Source organism: Rosa chinensis, chromosome 5 (assembly GCF_002994745.2).
Source record: "Rosa chinensis cultivar Old Blush chromosome 5, RchiOBHm-V2, whole genome shotgun sequence".
Taxonomy (NCBI): domain Eukaryota; kingdom Viridiplantae; phylum Streptophyta; class Magnoliopsida; order Rosales; family Rosaceae; genus Rosa; species Rosa chinensis.
The window spans coordinates 26,157,665-26,177,607 of record NC_037092.1 but is presented as its reverse complement, the minus strand read 5'-3'; positions in this window follow the sequence as shown (position 1 = coordinate 26,177,607).

The window sequence follows — 19,943 nt, the reverse complement described above, 5'->3', positions numbered from 1 at the left end:
GCGACGACACAGCTGTTGACGAGGCGGGAGGACTGATGATGGTGGCTGCCATCGACCATATGAAGCGGGTGTTTCGCCTGCCAGGTGTAGTGAAGTTGCGACTGCCATTGAAGGATGAGAGATCGTCGTTCCTGCCAGCTGGGCATGCAGCCGTGCATGAGGCAATCTTCCGCCAGGGAGTGACATTCCCGCTGCTGCCAAATCTTCAGATTTTGGTTTGTGAATTTGGCCTCGCTTTTGGGCAAATTTGCCCCAACATGTGGCGATTGCTGATGGCGCTCAACTCGCTGTGGCGATTGTCCAGCTGTGAAGGTCCAACCGCGGCGGAGGTGCTACACTTCTACGAATTAATATACGTGAGGCGCCAAGGATGCAACGGGCAAGTGAACCTGAGTCGCCGCCAGGGGGCGCCCAAGGTTCTTGAGAACTTGAAGGACTCCATGTCACTATGGCGGGGGACCTTCTGTGTTGCCACCGCTGGCTGGGAGTACCAAGGGGGGTCGAATGAGGGGGAACCGACATTTAGGATCAAGTCGAAATTCCAACCTATCCGAGGTTGTCGCCGGGCCCTGCTACTCACCGCTGGTTTTTTTGTACACTAATTCCCTATTGTAATGATTGTTCCGTTTTTTTTTTTTTTTGTAGTTGGCCTGTGGTATAACTTGACGCGTGAAGAAGAGTGCCACGTGGCAAGAATCTGTGGCTGTTGGCAGAATCGCAACTTGCTGGATCTCCGCCTACTTACCGGGTGGGAGCTGTTGGTTGATCAGCAGTTGACACGAGCTTTTGGTAAGTTTTTTCCGCTGACATGTGTTTTAGTCTAGTTGTCGTCGGGCTGACCCGCTGCCTTTGTTCAGATTCTCCGCTGGGTAACAGAGCTAGTCGTGAGGCATTTGAGAAAGCCATGGACCGTGCCGAGATCCCCACTTTCCTGGAGAGCATGTATGCCTCAGGGCTAGCGGCCCAGCATACTATCGTGGACCCGGCGACACTGGCGCTGAGTCAGTCTGAGACACCCGTGGTGCTGCCCATGCCGCACAACTCTCACCTTGGTGCTGACGGTTTGCCCGTCGTTCAAGCGGCGATTGGCGTGGGTCGTGGGACTGGCGGCGGGAGTAGGGTCCCTTCTGCAACTGTGCAAAAAAAAAAGATAGTGCCCGCTACCCGGAGTGGGCCGCAGAAGGAGAAAGTGGTGCTGCCGGCTGAAGCAGTAATCGTTGCTGGGCTTGAGCCGCTGAAGGAGTCGAGGCCTGCGTCCGCTGGATCCATACGGGTGGGGCTTCAGAGGAGGCGTTGCCAGAATGACTCCAATGGAGAGGAGGAAGAGGATGACGTGGGGACCATCGAGTCCCGCCAGCAGAAGAGGGCACGACAGGCTCCGCCAGAGGTGCCAGTGGTCGCCGGCCAGGAGGTGTAGGCGAGCGGGCTGGACTCGTTTGTAGCGTACACAGAGTTCCTGACAGATCATGAAAGGGAATTTCTATATCATCTCTGTGAGCGGCTCGGGTTTGGAGTCCTGGAGGGGATTTTGCGCTCAACCGCCGTTAACCAATCGTCCTTCAGCTCGGCATTTGGATATCTCTCGGTTGGGCTGCACGAATTGTTCCTAGCGGGGTCGGCACAGCCTCGGGTTGAGCGGGAGCTCAAGGAGGAGATCAAGAGCGTCCAGGGGGAGGCCAAGGACAGACTGGCGGATGTGGAGCGACGCCTGGCCAAAGCAGACTGTGATGTGGCGGATGCCCGTGGAAAATTGGCCGTTGTAGTTGAGCGGGACCTGGAGCGGAATGACCTCGTCTCCAAGCTAGAGCAAGATATAGCCTTGTTGCGGGATCGCGTGGCGGCTAAGGATAAGAAAGTTGAGATCCTTCAGCGGGAAGCTGCCGCCAGGTCCGCTGAGGTAAAGAAGCTGGAGAGCGAGGTTGCTCGCCTGGGAGCTGAGGGGGAACGTGCGGCGGCGACCGTTGTGGAAACGTTAAGCAGTCGGCGGAATACAAGAAGGCCATTACTGAGGCGGCGAAGTCTGGTGCCATGGCCAATGTGGAACTGTTGAATCAGAAGGGCGCTATCGATTGGGTCAAGGCGTCCCAGCCTGCTGGGCCATCAGGTCAAAATGCACTGCCCAAGAGGGATATGGTTCCCGTTGAGGCTGAGGGTGCCCGCTCAGGTAGCGGCGAGAGCGATATGCGTCCGGCGGACGACTCTCATTGAACCCCACCGCCTACGCAGTTCGAGGTCTCCCGTGCTGGCTTTCTGGCTGCCCACACCTAAGCGGACAATTCCATTATAACGCCGAGCCCTACCGCTCGCGGGTCTAATCAGACAAACCATGAATCTGAGCAACAACCACTGCCGGAGGGCGAGACTGTCGTTGATGCTCCTCAGCCATAAAGATGACTCCCCAACCTGAAGTAGTGCTGCTGATGCCTTTTCTTTTCTTTTTTGCGCCACTAAGGCCTATTGTAACTCAACGATATTCTTGGGCGAGAGTCCCGACCCCCAATATAAAGTTAGTATTTTGTTTCTGAAATTTTTCAAAGTGTGGGTGCGTTTGTTGATTGCATTGTTTGCATTTTATTTTTCTTTTGAACCGCTAGAGTTTTGACTGCTGTTTTGTGACTCAATGAAACATTAAAGGGATTTAAATTGTTCCAAGTGCACGACGTAGCGGACGTAGTCTGCCGAATATTGTTGGCGTTGCCAGTTGATTCTTGTGCTTGGACTTGGCGACAATGGTTTGAATAATTCCTCGTTTCATTGATAGCTGATATGTCAGCATTTACAAAAAGCGGGGTTGTACCCATTGGGTAGCTTCCCTTAGCTAAATATTGAGTCAAAAATTTAGCTAAGCCAAGATGCTCTAGGGTAGCGGTATGACTACTTGTAGTAATATCGAAGGTGTTCGGTATTCCAAGGGTGGGTCGTTGTGACACCATCCTTGTCCATCAGGTAGAAGGTGCCGGGGCTAGCGACTTCCACAATTTTGTATGGACCCTCCATGTTGGGCGGAGTGCTGTTGGCGGTGGAATGACTTCCTTCATTACCCAGTCCCCCAGTTGGAGGTTCCGGGCTTTGACCCTAGCGTTGTAGAAACGTGATACCCGCTGCTTGTTTTGCAAATTGTGCAAATGGGCCTTGTGTCGTTTTTCCTCTAGGAGGTCTTTGTCGAGGTTGACACCCTCGCCGTTGGTCTCGGCGCAGTAGCCTTCTACCCTAGCTGTAGGTTGAGTTACCTCAATGGGTAGGATAGCCTCAGTTCCAAACATAATGTAGAATGGTGTTTCACTAGTGGCGGAAGTTGGGGTAGTTCTGATGGCCCACAGTATTTCCGAAAGCTTCTCCGCCCACAAACCCTTGGCGTCGTCGAGCTTCTTTTTTAGCAGTTTTTTGATTATTTTGTTGGCTGCTTCGACCTGGCCGTTGGTTTGGGGGTGAGCGACAGATGCGAAACTCATCTTGGTGCCTAGGTTAGCGGTGAAAGATATGAGTTCCTTGTTGTTGAACTGTGTACCGTTGTCTGTGATGATTGTGTGGGGGACACCATAGTGGCAATAAATGTTCTTCCAGAGGAAGTGAGTTACCTTGGCTGTAGTTATTGCCGTCAGTGGCTCTGCCTCTATCCACTTGTTGTTGTAGTCAATGGCGACAATGCTGTAATTGAACTGGCCCTTGGCGGTTTGGAATTTTCCCATTAAGTCCAAGCCCCACGTGGAGTGAATCCATGGACCAATGATGATCGACAGTGGTTCCACTGGGGCATGTGGGAGATCAGCATACTGTTGGCATTTGTGGCAAGATCTTGATATCTTCCTAGCATCGTCGCCGAGCTTAGGCCAGAAGTAGCCTTGTCGCATTTTGCGATTGGCTAAGGATCTGGAGCCCGAGTGGTTTCCACATTCCCCGCCATGTATCGCTGCCAGGATGACCTTCCCCTCCTCTGGGGTTAGACACCGGAGGTTGGGGTGGGTGAACCCCTGGAGGTAAAGCTTGCTATTAACCTCCGTTTGGCCGGTGTATTATTTGTTGAGGGGAGTTGCGTTGAGCAGAGGGTGTTAGCTAGCGAACCCAATCTGTGATACCCTAGTGGCTGGGGTCAACGTGCCTGATCAGGGCTGTCGGAGACTGTTGACGCATCCCTGTACCTGTCCCGGAGGATCATGTTTTGACTGTAACGCCGCGTTGCGGTCATTGTCAAAGTGAGGAGTGGCCTTGGGAATCGCCTCTGGCGAAAGTTCCTCCGCTGATGATAAGTGGCCAGAATTGTCACTAGGACCTTCCTGGCAATAGCCTGGTGCATGGCGTTGTGGTCAGCGGCGACTGCCTTCCCAGGTTGAGGGAGGAGAAGTTCCGCTAGTGGAGTTGCACTTAGCGGAGACTATCTCGCTTGCAAGATGGAAAGGGAGATGTTTCGCTAGCAGAGTTGCGCTTAGCGGAGACTCGCTTACAAGATGGAAAGGGAGATGTTCTGCTAGCGGGGTTGCGCTTAGCAAAGACTCACTTGCAAGATGGAAAGGGAGATGTTCCGCTAGCGGAGTTGCGCTTAGTAGAGACTATCTCGCTAAGTGTTCCGCTGACTGATTATTTTTCGATAGTTATCTTGGACAGACGCTTCGTGTGAAGGTGCCTGACACGTGGCGTACATGTACTGTATTAGCGTGTGTGATAATGTTTTTTCAGCACGCCCGTCACCTCGTCATTAATGCGAGTAATTATTGATTTTGTAACCGAGATTAAGTGCGCCTGTGGGGCACGTTTATGGTTGTGGTGCGATGTCGTTTTTCAGCGGATGGCCGAGATTAACTTGATGTGGACATAAAATGGGGGGAAATCCGTAGGTTTGACACTTTGTAACTTTTGCTTGTTATCGTCGTCTTCAAGCTTGGCCCTGTGTTCTGAGAAGCAGACTGCCAGTTCGTCGTGAAATTGTCGATCATTGAAGCACGAAAGTTATCTGAAGCAGACACCTTTGATTTCGCCACAGGCCTTCATCTCTAAGGTTGGTACTCCGAATCTCACCCCTGTTCCATTGAATCTGTGTTGATTTTTTTTTTTTTTTTTTTTCGATTTGGTATGAGGGTGTGGGGTGGGCTGTGGGGGTGACTTTTGATGTTTGATGGCGAGATGGGGTTTTAGGGATTTCTTAGATGACCGAATCTGGGCTGACTGTACGAACGTGTTGTGTTCTTGTTATGGTGGTTTCTGGGAAATTGTTCTTGATGTTCTTGGGTATAATTGACATAGGGATAGCCTAGATCTTGTATGCACTGACTGGCTGTGGGTTTTAGGGATTGGGATGGCTGGCGTCATAGAGATTTAGAGCAGTAAGGATTTCGGGTCTGACGTGTTGCTCAACGTGGCGGATAAGGGTGTTTATTGACTTGTTGCATCCGTCTACCCCTGCAGGAACCTCACTGTCCGAACCGCTAGACATCGTGCCGCTACAGACCATTCCCCGGGAAGTTGGCATGGGTCGCGCTGGTGGCCCCGAGAGTTCTAGGGTGGGAGAGGATGTCGTCGCTCATGACAGGCGGGAGGAGAGGCTGGCGAGCAACAGTGCTGCGAGCAGCTCTAGTGGTGGGATGAAAGAGACTGGTGGGGAAGAAGTTGAGTCTGCGTGGGTTCTCAGTGACGGCACAGCAGTCGATGAGGCTGGGGGACCGATGACAGTGGCCGCCGTCGACCGTGTTAAGCGGGTGTTCTGCCTGCCGGGTGTGGTGAAGCTGCGACCACCGCATAAGGACGAGCTAGCGTCGATCCTACCAGCTGGGCACGCCTCCATGCACAAGGCGATCTTTCCGCCAGGGCGTGACATTCCCACTATTGCCCAATCTCCATATCCTGGTTTGCGAGTTTGGCCTCGCTTTTGGGCAAATTTGCCCTAACATGTGGCAGTTGTTGATGGGGCTCAACTCGCTATGGCGCCTGAGTGGTTGCGAGGGTCCCACTGTGGCGGAGGTGCTGCACTTTTATGAGTTGGCGTACGTGAGGCGTCAAGGATGCAGCGGGCAAGTGAATCTGAGCCGCCACCAGGGGGCGCCGAAGCTAATCGAGAATTGAAAGGATTCCATGTCGCCCTAGCGGGGGACTTATTGTGTTGCCACCGTCGGATGGGAATACCAGGCTGGGGCCAACAATGGAGAGCCGACCTTCAGGATTAAGTCGGAATTCCAACCTATCCGAGGTTGTCAGTCTACCGCCGGCTGGAGTTGATTTTGTTTGCGTAAATGTTGTACTGACCACTTGATTTTTTTTGTGTAGCAGGGCTGCGCTACAATCTGACGCGCGAAGAGGATTGTCGCCTGGCAAGGATCAACGGCTGCTGGCAGAACCGTAACTTATTAGATTTCCGCCTACTTACAGGTTGGGAGCTGCTGGTCGATCAGCAGTTGACACGAGCCGTTGGTAAGTAGCTTCCGCTGATGAGTGTTTATCTGGTTACCGTCAGGTTGACTCACTTCTTTTTTTTTTTTAGATTCTCTGCCAGGCAACAGAGCTAGTCGTGAGGCGTTTGAGAAAGCCATGGACCGTGCTGAGATAAATGATTTTCTGGAGAGCATGTATGCTTCTGGGCTAGCGGCCCAACATACAGTTGTGGATCCGGAGACATTGGCGATGAGCCAGTCCGAGACTCTGGTGGTGCTACCGATGCCGCTTCACTCCCACCTCGGCCCCGATGGCTCACCCGTGGTGCAGGCGGGAGCTGGTGGAAGCAATGTCTCCGCTGCGCCAGTGCAGCAGAAGGAGAGGGTGCCAACCGCTAGGCGTGGGTTGCGAAATGAGAGGGTGGCGCCCTCCAAGTAGCCAGTGACTATTGCGTGGCTGGAGCCGTAGATGGGAGCTTTCCCTGTAGCCGCCGGTGTGACATGGTTGGTACCGCAAGGGAAGAGGCGACAAAACGACCCGGTCGATGTAGATGATGCGGCGGATGAGGATACCGTTGTGGTCCGCCAGCGGAAGAAGGCAAGGCAAGCTCCTTTGAAGGCAACTGTGGCTGCTGGGTCGGATGTGCAAACGAGTGGCCTCGACTCGTTTGCCGCATATGCTGAATTCCTGACGGAGGCTGAGCGGGAGTTCATCTTTGACCTCTGCCAGCGGTTGGGTTTCGGCGGGCTGGAGGGGATCATTCGCTCAACCGCCATTGAACAGTTATCCTATAGCTCAACCTTTGGGCACCTGTCCGTTGGGCTACATGAGATGTTCATGGCAGCCTCTAAGCAACCCCTGGTGGAGTGGCAGTTGAGCGAGGAGATGGAGGGTCTCCAGAGGGAGCTGGGGGAGACTAAGGACAGCTCGGCGGACGCGGAGTGGCCCCTGACCAAGGCAGAATGTGATGCCGCTGATGCTCGCGGCAAGCTCTCTGTGGCCGTTGCACGAGACGTGGAGCGGAATGACCACGTCTCCAGGCTAGAGCAAGACATGGCCCTGCTGAAGGATCAGGTGGCGGCCAAGGCAAAGAAAGTTGAGATCCTTTAGCGAGAATCTGCCGCCAAGTCTACTGAGTTGAAGAAGTTAGAGGGTGAGGTTGGCCGTCTGCGGACGGAGGGGAAGCATGCGGCTTCTGCGGCTGTGGAACAGTTCAAGCAGTAGGCGGAATATAAGAAAACCATGACCGAGGCGGCGAAGGTCGGCGCCATGGCCAACGTGGAACTGCTGAATCAGAAGGGTGCTATCGACTGGGTCAAGGCATCCCAGCCTGCCGGACCGTCAAGTCAGGATGCACCGCCCGCGAGGGATGTAGTTCCCGGCGAGGCTGAAGGTGCCCGCTCGGGTAGCGGTGAAAGTGGTATGCGTCCGACGGAAGATTCTCAGCGGACTCCTCCTACTCGGTCTGAGGTCTCCCGTGCTGGCTTTTTGGCTACCCATACTCGAGAAGACGGTACCGTTTTCACGCCGAGTCCTACTACCCATGGGTCCGACCAGACGAGTCGTCAGTCCGTCCAACAGCCGCCGGAGGGCGAGACTGCCGCTGAAGCCCCTAAGGAATGAAGATGGCTACCCCACCTGAAGTATTGCCACTGAGGCCTTTGTCTTGCCCCCTCTTTATATTTATATATATATATGTCGCTACAGCTTATTGTAATTGAACAATATTTTTGGGCGGGTAGCTCCGACCTCTAATACAATTGGTATTTTGCTAAGTGTGGATGTGTTTGCTGATTGCAATGTTTGCATTTGTTCGAACCGCTAGAGTTTTGACTGCTGTTTTGTGACTCAATGAAACATTAAAGGGATTAAAATTGTTCCAAGTGCACGATGTAGCGGACATAGTCCGCCGAACTTTGTTGGCATTGCCCTTTAATTCTTGTACTTGGACTTGGCGACAATGGTTTGAATAATTCCTCGTTTCATTGATAGCTGATATGTCAGCGTTTACAAAAAGCGGGGTTGTACCCGTTGGGTTCCTTCCCTTAGCTAAATATTGAGTCAAAAATTTAGCTAACTCAAGATGCTCTAGGGTAGCGGCATGACTATTTGTAGTAATACCGAAGGTGTTCGATATTCCAAGGGTGGGTCGTTGTGACACCATCCTTGTCCATCAGGTAGAATGTGCCAGGGCTAGCGATTTCCACTATTTTGTATGGACCCTCCCAAGTTGGGCGTAGTGTCGTTGGTGGTGGAATGACTTCCTTCATTACCCAGTCCCCCAGTTGGAGGTTCCGGGCCTTGACCCTAGCGTTATAGAAACGTAATACCCGTTGCTTGTTTTGCAAATTGGGCAGATGGGCCTTGTGTCGTTTTTCCTCTAGGAGGTCTCTGTCAAGGTCGACTCCCTCGCCGTTGGTCTCGGGGCAGTAGCCTTCGACTATGGCGGTGGGTTGAGTTACCTCTATAGGTAGGACGGCCTTAGTTCCGAACATCATGCAGAATGGTGTTTCACCAGTGGCGGAAGTTGGGGTGGTTCTGATGGCCCATAGCACTTCCGGCAATTTTTCGGCCCATAATCCCTTAGCGTCGTCGAGCTTCTTTTTTAGCAGTTTTTTGATTATTTTATTTGCTGCTTCGACCTGGCCGTTAGTTTGGGGGTGAGCGACAGATGCAAAACTTATCTTGGTGCCCAAGTTAGCGGTGAAAGATATGAGTTCTTTGTTGTTGAACTGCGTGCCATTATCTGTGATGATGGTATGGGGGACACCATAGCGGCAGTAGATGTTCTTCCAGAGGAAGTGAGTTACCTTGGCGGTGGTTATTGCCGTTAGTGGTTCTGCCTCGATCCACTTGCTATTGTAGTAAATGGCAACAATGATATATTTGAACTGGCCTTTGGCGGTTTGGAATTTGCCCATCAAGTCAAGGCCCCAGGTCGAGTGGATCCATGGGCCGATGATGATTGACAGTGGTTCCGCTGGGGCGTGTGGGATATCAGCATATTGTTGACATTTGTGGCAAGATTTTGATATCCTTCTGGCGTCGTCGCCGAGTGTGGGCCAAAAGTAGCCTTGTCGCATTGTCCGGTTGGCCAAGGACCTGGCGCCCGAGTGGTTGCCGCATTCTCCGTCGTGTATCCTTATCAACACGACCTTTCCCTCCTCTGGGGTTAGACACCGGAGGTTGGGGTGGGTGAACCCCTGGCGGTAAAGCTTGCCATTTTGGATGTTGTAGCGGGTTGCTCTCCGCTTGAGCTGTCGGGCTTCGACCTTGTCTTCTGGCAATGTTCTGTTGCGTTTGTACTCGATGATCTCTTTCATCCAACCGGAATTGACCTCGATGTTGAAGATTTCCGCTAGGGTTTTTGTGATGCTAGGCTTGTCAAGATACTCCACCCTTGTGTCCGCCGGACTCTGGTGTGGCTGAGCGGTTGCTAGTCTTGCCAGTGAATCAGCCCTGGCGTTCTTTTCCCTGGGGTTCTGTGTGATGGTGTGCAATTTGAATTTTTTTGAGGAGCGTCTTGATGTATCCCAAATATGTCGCCAACTGTTGGTCCTTGGCCTGGAAATTGTCGTTGACCTGGTTAACGACAAGCTGAGAGTGGCTGAATATATTGACACTATCATTTCCTGAGTCTATGGTGAGGAGTAGCCGGCAATGAGGGCTTCATACTCCGCCATGTTGTTTGAGGCTTTGAAATTGAACTTCAACGCGTACTCCACATCTAGTCCCCCTGGTCCTGTCAGGATAACTCCGGCGCCGCTGGCCTTGGCGCAGGTGGAGCCTTCCACGTGTAGGTTCCAGTCTGATTGCTGGGGAGCTGGCTCCTCGGCGGTTATCATTGTTGTGCTAGGCTGTGCTTCTATGTTGGGATCATCCTGCCACTCAGTGAGCTCAGCAATGAAGTCCGCCACCTCTAGGCCCTTCATGGCGGCTCTTGGTTTGTAGTCAATGTCGAACTCACTGAGCTCAATGGCCTATTTGCTGAGGCGCCCCGAGTGCTTCGGGTTCTGCATTACCTGCCTCAATGGCTGGTTCGTTAAGACATGAATTGTGTGAGCCTGAAAATACTGGCGGAGGCGCCTAGCGGCGGTGATGAGTGCAAGAGCGAGCTGTTCCAGGGGTGGATATCTTGTTTCGGCCCCGTTCATGCCTCTGCAGGCGTAGAATACGGGAGCTCATCCTGGCCTTCCCACCTGACAATGGCGCAGCTTACCGCTGTCTGTGATACCGCTAGGTATATGTATAGTATCTCCCCCTGTACCGGAATGGAGAGGAGTGGTACTGCTGCCAAGTACTCTTTCAAGCTCTGGAACGCCGCCGCACAGTCTCGGTTCCAGTCGATGATTTTCTTGTGGGTTGTTTTTAGGACTTTGAAAAATAGGAGACATCTGTCAGTGAGTCTGGAAATAAACCGAGAGAGAGCGGTTAGCTTGCCCTGGAGACTCTGAACGTGCTTCTTCCATTCTGGAGCCTTCATGTTGAGGATGGCTTGTACCTTGTCAGGGTTGGCCTCTATGCCCCTCTCACTGACTATGTAACCTAGAAATTTGCTGGCGGTGACACCGAAGAAGCTTTTTTCTGGGTTGAGGCGCATACCGTAGGCCAAGAGAATGGCGAATATGATTCTGAGGTTTGCTACGTGTCCGCTGGCCCTTATGCTTTTTACCAACATATCGTCCACGTAGACCTCGATGATTTTGCCCAAATGCTCCGCAAACATAGCATTCATCAGCCGCTGGTAAGTTGCCCCGGCGTTCTTCAAACCGAATGGCATGACATTGTAGCAGTATAGGCCTTTGTCAATGGTAAAGGAGGTGTGACCAGGGTGCATCTTGATCTGATTGTAGCCGGAGAAGGCATCCATCATGCTGAGTAGCTCGTGACCAGCGGTTGCATTGACCAGTTGGTCTATACGGGGTAGTAGGAAACTGTCCTTGGGGCATGCCTTGTTGATGCCCTTGAAGTCGACACACATTCGCCACTTTCCGTTGGGTTTTTTTACCATGACCAAGTTGGAAATCCACTGCGGGTAATTTACCTGGTAGATGAATCCAATGGTCTGGAGCATGGCAACCTCCTCTCCTATAGCACGGTATCTTTCTTCATCAAAGGCCCTCCGCCGCTGCTTGGTAGGGTAGGCGGATGGTTTGATACTTAATTTATGAGTAATGACCTCGGGGGAGATGCCTAGCATGTCAGCGTAGGACCATGCAAAGATGGCGGCGTTGTCACGTAGAAACTGGGTGAGTTCAGCCACTACCTCTAGGTCGAGCTGAGCGCCGATGCGGAATGTTCTCTCAGGGTGTTCGTCAGAGATGCTGATAACCCTCAAGGATGTCTCCGGGTTGACAGGCTCCTTTTTAACATACTTCTTCTCTTCGTCTCTGGGGTCCTCGAAGATGTCTGGCGCCGCTGCTTGATTTCCCAATGTTAAGATTTCATGGCGGCGCGCTGATCGTGTCATGGTTGTGGAATAGCACTCTCGTGCCAGCTGTTGGCTTCCCCTTACACAGCCTGTTCCGTTGGGAGTGGGGAACTTCATGAGGAGCATGTACCCGGCAATGATGCACTTGAGCTTGTTAAGTGCCGGTCGACCGATTATGGCATTGTATGAGCTGAAACAGTCCACAATGATGAATTCCGTGTGGATCTCTGCCATTCGTGGACTGGCGCAGATAACCATTCGCATATAGTCGGAGCCTAATGGCTGTGTGACATCACCGGAGAAGCTAAGCAATTGCTCATGATCCTGCAGTAATTTTCTGTTCCGCCGGAGTTTGTCATAGCACCTGTTGAAGATGACATTTACAGCGGATCCGCTGTCGACAAGGATCCTCCCTACCGACCATCTATCGAGTATGGTGTCGATCAAGAATGGATCTTCGTGGGGCAGATGTACTCCGCGTTCCTCCTCCTCTGAGAAGGTAATGGGCTCCCAACCGGATTTGGGGAGCTTAGTGGATCTCTCATAGCGGATATTGCACACCTCCTTGGGGTGGTTGGCACGTGCGTAACGCTTCTTTACCCTGTGAGACATATTGGTGATTGGAGCACCACCGTCAATGGTGTTGATGCGGCCCAAGGGCTCAATGTTAACGATCACAGGTGGTGGCTGGTGTACCTTGAATTGCTCCATTTTACCGTCTCGGTACAAGGTTTCAATGGCTGTTTTGAGGGCGTTACAATTGTTGGTGTTGTGGCCGCTGTCCTAGTGATATTTGCACCACTTGCCAGTATTTCTGGGCTTTCCCACCCGTGGGTATTTTCTTGGGGGTGGTGGCGGAATCTGGTCCTTGCACTAATCGTATATTTCCTCGTATAAGGCCTTGAGGACAGTGAACACTGCGTACCGCTGGGATGACTCCGTTGGTTTATTACGGTTATCTCCCTGGAATGAGCGGCTACCCTTGGTGTAATGCTGATCCTTCTGCCGCTTGCTATGGTGGCTGCTCTGTTGCCACTCCCTCTTCTTATCAGTTGGCGGAGCAACAGAGGTTTTGTTAGCGGTTTCCTGATGGCTGGAGGAGGGTAGGTGGATTTTACAGGTGTTGGTGGTGATGGGGAGGTTTCTCCATATGTGATGAATTCTGCCTGTGCATGGATGACAGCCTTGCTCATGACATGGTCGTAAGCGGCGTTGGGATGGTTGTAATTGAGGTGATAGAGAAATGGCCCCCTGAGGAGTCCCTGCTTGAAAGCTGCCAGCGCCATTGTTTTGTCGAGATCGCGGTATTGGGATGTTGTCGCTTGCCACCTGGTGACAAACGCCTTCAATGTTTCCTCCGCCCCCTGTTTGAGGTTGAAAAGCTGAGTTGTGTTGTGGTAGCCGGCAGCCAATAGGATGAACCGCGAAAGGAAAGCATTTGATAGGGCATGAAATGAGTCGATGGATCCCGGCGAGCACTCAAAAAACCAACTCATTGTCTCACTATCAAGCGTTTCGCTGAATAAGTGACAGAGGTGGCGTCATCGAACCCCTTATTATTGGTGACTTTTTTGAAGGTGTCCATATGGATAAAGGGGTCAGTCATGCCGCCGTAATGGGACATCTTTGGTGTTTTTACGTGTGCCGGGCGGATGACATGCAGGATCCTGGCGGTGAGCGGTCCTGGTCTGGATGGAAAGAGTGGATTTGGTATTGGCGCTAGGGCGCCTGCCTCGGCCCGGATTAGCCTTTGTTCTAATTGTTACATTTGCTCTAGTATTATGGCGGTTGCGTCTCCATCGGGTCCCTTTTGGATGCTCCGCTCAACCAGCTCTCACCTAGGGACAGGCATATTACCCTTGGTTCTGGTCCTGATTGTTGAGCAGCTGGTATGCGGTTGTGACTCGGCCTCCTACTCCAACAGTAGTCGGGGTTCAGGAGGTGGTCCCATTCCCGGTAGCTCTAGTGGGTTCAACGGTACTTGCATCTGCACTATTGGTCTGTGTACCAATCCGCCAGTGGTGGCCTGACTTCTCCTAGTGCTCCGCGACTGCTCGTTTTGCGCTGGGTTAGCGTTCTCCTCCAGCGCCTTCTTTAGTTCATCAAAGTTTGACATCAGCGTCGCTACCTGCTTTTGGGCCTCGGCCTTTTCTCTGCGTTCGTGCTCGCGTTCTCTATTTGCCTTGTGAAGGTCCGCTAGTGCCAGTTCATACATAGCGGCGAAGTCCTGTACCGGGGGGGGCCTGGGGTTCCCCGCTGGGGTTGACTGGTGTGCTGAATAGTGCACGGTTAAAGTTAACCACTGGATTAACGCTGATCGTGGGGTTGGTGGGGTGGGGATTGGCGGGTTGGTCCGCTTGCTCCTCAGTGTTTCCCCCGCTACCGTTAGTCATGGTGGATGTGGTGGGATGGCCTTATGTTCAAGGATTCCCACAGACGGCGCCAATGTTGATGTTTAAAATTCAGCGGTAGCTAAACCTTTACTAACGCTGGTCCGATGGGCGGGCCGCTATCAATGATACTCAAAGTTCCCGCTACCTGTCAAGTAAAATACAGAGGGCGTCAGAGGGGAGACCGCACTGGGCGGTCTTCTCTTCTCCGATGCCTAAGTTAGTCAATGTATTTATGTTGACAAAGTAACAGTAGGTAAGTATTAATTGCATAATCAATGAGGAGAGAGGAGAGAACCTTTTATAGGTGAAGAATGAGCTGATCTTCTTCATGTTTTTCGATGTGGGACTGACATGCTTCAGTCCCCAGCTTCTGATGCTGTCTTGGCGTGGCGTGTGGCGGCACGTCAGCGATAATCTGGGGGCAAGCCGGTGCTCAGGCGGTAGCCTGCTTGGCTGTGTTCCCGTAGGTCACTCCTTTGGCAGGAGTTGGTACCGCTAGTGGTAGTATGAGCGTGGCTCATTATAGCTAATTATGCTTGCAAATGCCTATGTAAGTACAATTTGTAATCTCATTAATTGCTAAGGACACCCCAGAATATTTTCTGAATTTTTCAAAAGGTGAAATCTTCAATTTAAGGATTTAAAATAAAGGACTAAATTCAGTTTGCCCCCACTTTGGGGCAAACATTAGTTTGGTCCTTGATTTTTTCTTTTTTAATCAGGATCGTCCCTGCATTTTCAAATTCTATCAGTCGGGTCCAAATTTTAAAATCGTCTTCATTTGTGATGTCACATGCTAACTTGACATCGACATGAGGACCCACTTTTCAGATTTGTAACCCATAGGAAGGGCAGACTAACAAAGAAACAAAGTGTTAATGCTCAAAATACCGCCGCAAGGTGTCGGCTTCCGATAATGTGGACAAGGGTCCAATCTTCCGATGTGTTGTGAGTTTACGAAATCTCACTATCTGTCAAAAGAAATACAACTGCGTTAAGAGGGGGGACCGTGGTTAGCGGTCGTCGCTCCTCCGATGCTAAAATCAAACAGTGTATTTATATTGACAGGGTAGTGGTATGTAGCTATTAAATGCATAAGGAATGAAGAGAGAGAAGTGAATATTTTATAGGTGAAATAGTGGGTTACCTCAGTCTTGCTTTCGATGTTGGACTAATATATCACAGTTTACTGGCTTTCAATCTCTTCTGTAGGGACGGCTTTGGGCGGCATGTGGCGGCGCCTCAAAGCATGTTTTGGCTTGAGGTCAGTTTGTCGGTGAAGATTGACTTGCCGTATTTCCGGAGGTCATACTGTCATGGCCATTCCGACAATATGAAGTGGGCTAATGTGTGCTGATTATGGCTGGCAGATACCATGTATGTACAAGTCTCCTAAATCCCCAGTCAAGGAGGGATTTCTTGGTTGGAGAGTTATTGCCGCTAAGGCAAAGCCTTAGGTTACATGTCGGGCATAATCAATGCGAGTGCGCCGTCAACCATGGATTTTTTCTGAGTGAGGGCATTTGCCCTTTCAGGTGGGTCCCTGCTAGGCCTTCCAGGGAGTCCCCCACTCCCCAGTTGAGAAAAACCTCCGTTTGATCGGCTAATTGTTTGGTGAAGGAAGTTGCTTGACAGCTTGAGGCCACGGGTAGCGAGCCCACTCTTTTGGTGCCTTAGTGTTGGAAATTTAACGGCCTGATCAATGGCTGCCATGGGTTGTGTTAATTCGTCCCTTACTCTTTCCCGAAGGAGAAAACTTTATTGTACTGCCTAGTGGAGGTCAGTGTTACTATTGGTAGGGGAAATGTCCACTGTCAGATATTTCTCTGCTGAGTGTAAATTGTGTCAGTTACTACGATCATGTTGTTTGGCGGAGGAACCTTTGAATTTATTTATCAAATTTATAGTTGAGTTTTATAATGGATGATAGAGGTTGTTAGCCGAAAATGAACTTTGTTGCAGTAGATAGAAGTTGTTGGTGGAGGGCAAAGCTTTGTAATAGTGGTTTGTTAGCGGGAAACGAAATAAGTTAGCAGTGAACAGGGTTTGTTGGCAGAAAACAAGTCATGTTAACGGTGAACAAGCTTTGTTTTCGGACAACGAAACACGTTAGCGGTGTTGTTTAGAATTTTGAATTCACGCAAAGATTCAGTGCGATTTTTTGACAAGGTTAGGTGACACGTGGGAACGTCTGACTGGGTTGACATGTGCGAGCATGTCGCTTCACGGCAGTTGTTGTTTCATCATAAATCAGGGGTTATGATTACGTGGGTTACCAAGGCGACGTCTCCGTTAACCGGTGTAATTATAACTTAGTAGGACACGTGGCTCGATCTTGTGAGGAGGTTGTTTTGCAGCAACGGTGGAGATTTGTCGGAAGAGTTTGTATTTAAGGGGGGGACGAAGAAGGGTTTTTCACAGTTAGCCCTATTTCTAAAACTTTTTGCCTCACCTTCGTCGCTAAGAGAGATTTGTTGTTAGAGAGGATCGGGCGAAAAGGGCTTTAGCAAGGAGACAGAGATCACAGAGGTAACAATGACTGGTTTTGTTTATCTTGCTCCGTTGTTTCTCTTCATTTTCTACTCGGCCACTTTGTAGGTGAGGTCTCTAATCTTGGTAGTGTTTTTGCTTCTGAGATTGTGTTTGGGGTTGAATTTGTGTCTTGTGATTACATGCGTGTTGTTGAGTTTGCTGTAGCGTGCCTATGGTTTTGATGTTAATGACGTTTATACGTTGGGATTTTTGGGTTCTTAGGTTTCTGGGTTTTGAATGATTGATGTTCTTGATCATGTCCTTGTGACTCTAACATAGCGCAGACTTAGATCTAACTTGACTGCTAACTTCTAGGTTTTGAGCGTTTGTGAAGTATGCTGATCGTTATTGATATCTCAAGTAGTGAAGACTCGGCGTCTGACGTGTCGTCACTTAACTAGTCGGAGAGAGAATTTATTAACTCGTTACGTCATTCTGCTTCTGCAGGAGGTAGGTTTGAGGAGCTGCTAGACTTAGTTCAGTTGCAAACAATTTCTCCGCCAAGAATAGCGTTTTGCATCAAAGTGAAGAAAATGAGTCGCGACAAATTGAAGAGCATGAGATTGCCTGCAGAAGGGAGGACGCGGCATTGTCCGATAGTAACGAAGGTCATGTCGGTGCGTCAGGACAAAGTGACTGAAGTTGAGGTTGAAGAAGAGGGGCAAAGTTCTCAGCCTACCAACTTTTCCTGGACCATCAGAGATGGTACCGGGGTGAAGAACCCACTTCCACCATGTCGTGGTGGAAAATAAATAAGCTGAGAGAGCGATTCCGGCTACCATGAATTATGAAGTTGTGGCCATTACAAAAGGGTGATAAGGCTACAAACTTGGTGGAGGGTTGTGCCGCCATTCATGAGGTCATCCTTCACCATTGTGTGAAATTGCTGTTACTTTCGAGTTTGTAATATCTAATCTGCGAGTCAAATGTTACGGTTGACCAGGTTTCCATAAATATGTATGGAAGATGTTATTGGCCATGATTGCCCTATGGTAATTATTAGGGTACGAATTTCCTACAGTGGCGGAGGTTTTGTTTTTTTCCGAGCTGACATACAACAAGAGAAAGAAGTACGGTGCTACTATGATATTAACGCATTGTCTTGGCGCTCCTAAGCTTTTGGAAAATACTCCTGATTTTTCAACCACATAGTGGGTCACTATATGTGTTACCACGGAAGGTTGGGAATATGACACGAGGCCCAAAGAGGCCAAGTCTCCATTGTTCACAGTCCCGTCGAAGTTTCAAGCAATAAAAGGTTCTTTGATCGCTTGGGAAAATTTTCCTTGAGTCTTTCTTTTGTGTGCTTGTTGTTGATTGTACTACTACCTTTAATTATTGTCTCTGCCTCGTTACCTGATTATTTGTTTGTTTTGCAGAGGGTTGGATACCGAAGTTGACGGAGATCGAACAACATCAGTATGTCGTGTGAATTATTGCTGGACGAACAAGAATTGCCTTGAACTTCGTGTTCTGTCACATTGGTCGCTGCTAATTCGTTTGGCTCTTACCAGTGAGCCTGGTGAGCAGCGCTTGTACTTGAACCTCTTTTTTTTTTTTTGGTGCTCTTTGTCGTTGCTTGAATTTTTGCGTTTTGACTTGCTGTAGCTGTTATTCGGACGAACAAGAGGACCAACGAAGTCTTGAAGAAAGCGATGACGGATCTTGGTGGGATTAAGGATTACGTCAACTTTATGATCATCGAGTCTACCAAGGTGCACAAGATGACCGTCGATCCTAAGACAAGGGTGGTGACGATGGGAAAAGAGGCCAAGACTTTGGAGGCTCCCTTGCTCTCTAACCATGCCAAATTAAAGAAGAAAAGTGTCGGTAAGGATAAGGATGTGGCGGATGATGTTGAGCAGGAGAATGACCAGACTTGGTTAGTGTTGGAGGTTCCTGCGGGCAAGCATCAGGAGACGGCTAAGATGGTTGTTGGGGAGCAGCAAGATGTGGCAGACAAGGATGGTGATAAGGAGGGAAAGAAGAGGGACGATGCTGAGAGGGAGAAGAAAAAGAAAACTACGTCGGAAAAGAGGGATCCAAACATGATGGTAAAGACGTCGGTGAGACCGCTGTTGGGGGTTTGGGTTTTGGCGGCAGTGCTACCAATCATGCTGAGGAGCAATCGTCCATTCCTCAGAAGAGGAAAATTGGTGCCTCAACCCTCTTTCCCGATCTGGCGAAAAAACCCAAGGTTGTCTAAAAGAATGTGGCAGTTGCTGGTGGTCAAAGCTCCGGAGGAGGTGGATTTGTCTCTGATAATTCCATTTTTGGACTTGTGCAAGGTGCGTTTTCCGGTCAACAGAGCTTTCTGTATAAAGTTTGTGAATGACTAGGGTTTGGTGGCGATGAGAGGGTCTCTCAGCCAGAAGAGGCGTTGAAGTTGGAATCGTCTTTGGATCTTATTCTGAAGGGTGCTCATGAGCTTTTCCTCTATCAAGGTTCATCGGAGGAGGGTAAGTTGAAGCAAGAGCTCTTGCAGGAGCAGTGCAACTTGGCAGCAGAGAGAGAAAAAGAACATATCAACTTGTACTTACATGAGCATTTGCCAAGCATAATTAGCTGTAATGAGTTACGCTCATGCTACCGCCAGCGGTACCAATAACCACAAACGGTGAGACCTACAGAAACACAGTAGTATAAGCTATCAGCGGAGCCCCAGATCATCAGAAGCTTGGAACTGAAGCATTTCAGTCCCACATCGAAAACAAAGAAGAGATCAGCCTCTTTGTCACCTATAAAAGGTCCACTCATCTCTCCTCATTAATTACGCATTTACTACTTACCTACTGTTATTCTATCAACATAAATACATTGACTAACTTAGACATCGGAGAAGAGAAGACCGCCTAGCGCGGTCTCCCTCTAAAGCCCGTTGTATTTTACTTGAAGGATAGCGGAAGCTCTAAAGACATCCCAAGTAGCGGTCCGCCCACCGAACCAGCATTAACCGAGGTTTGGGCTATCGCCCAATCTTAGACATTAACACAACTGAAGAGAATATTGCCAATCTTGACAGTGCTCTGCTTGATGTCAAGGAGAAGTTCAAGCGCGCGGTTGACAAAACTCTTGTGGATACTACTACAATCTCTAAACTCAACTCTGAGTTTGTGGCTCTGAGGGCGGAGAAGACTAAGAAGGAAGATACCACCTCCAAGATGCAAGAGCCACTTACTGTCAAAGAAAAAGAGTTAGCGGACCTTCAGTCTGCTAGGTGAGGAAAG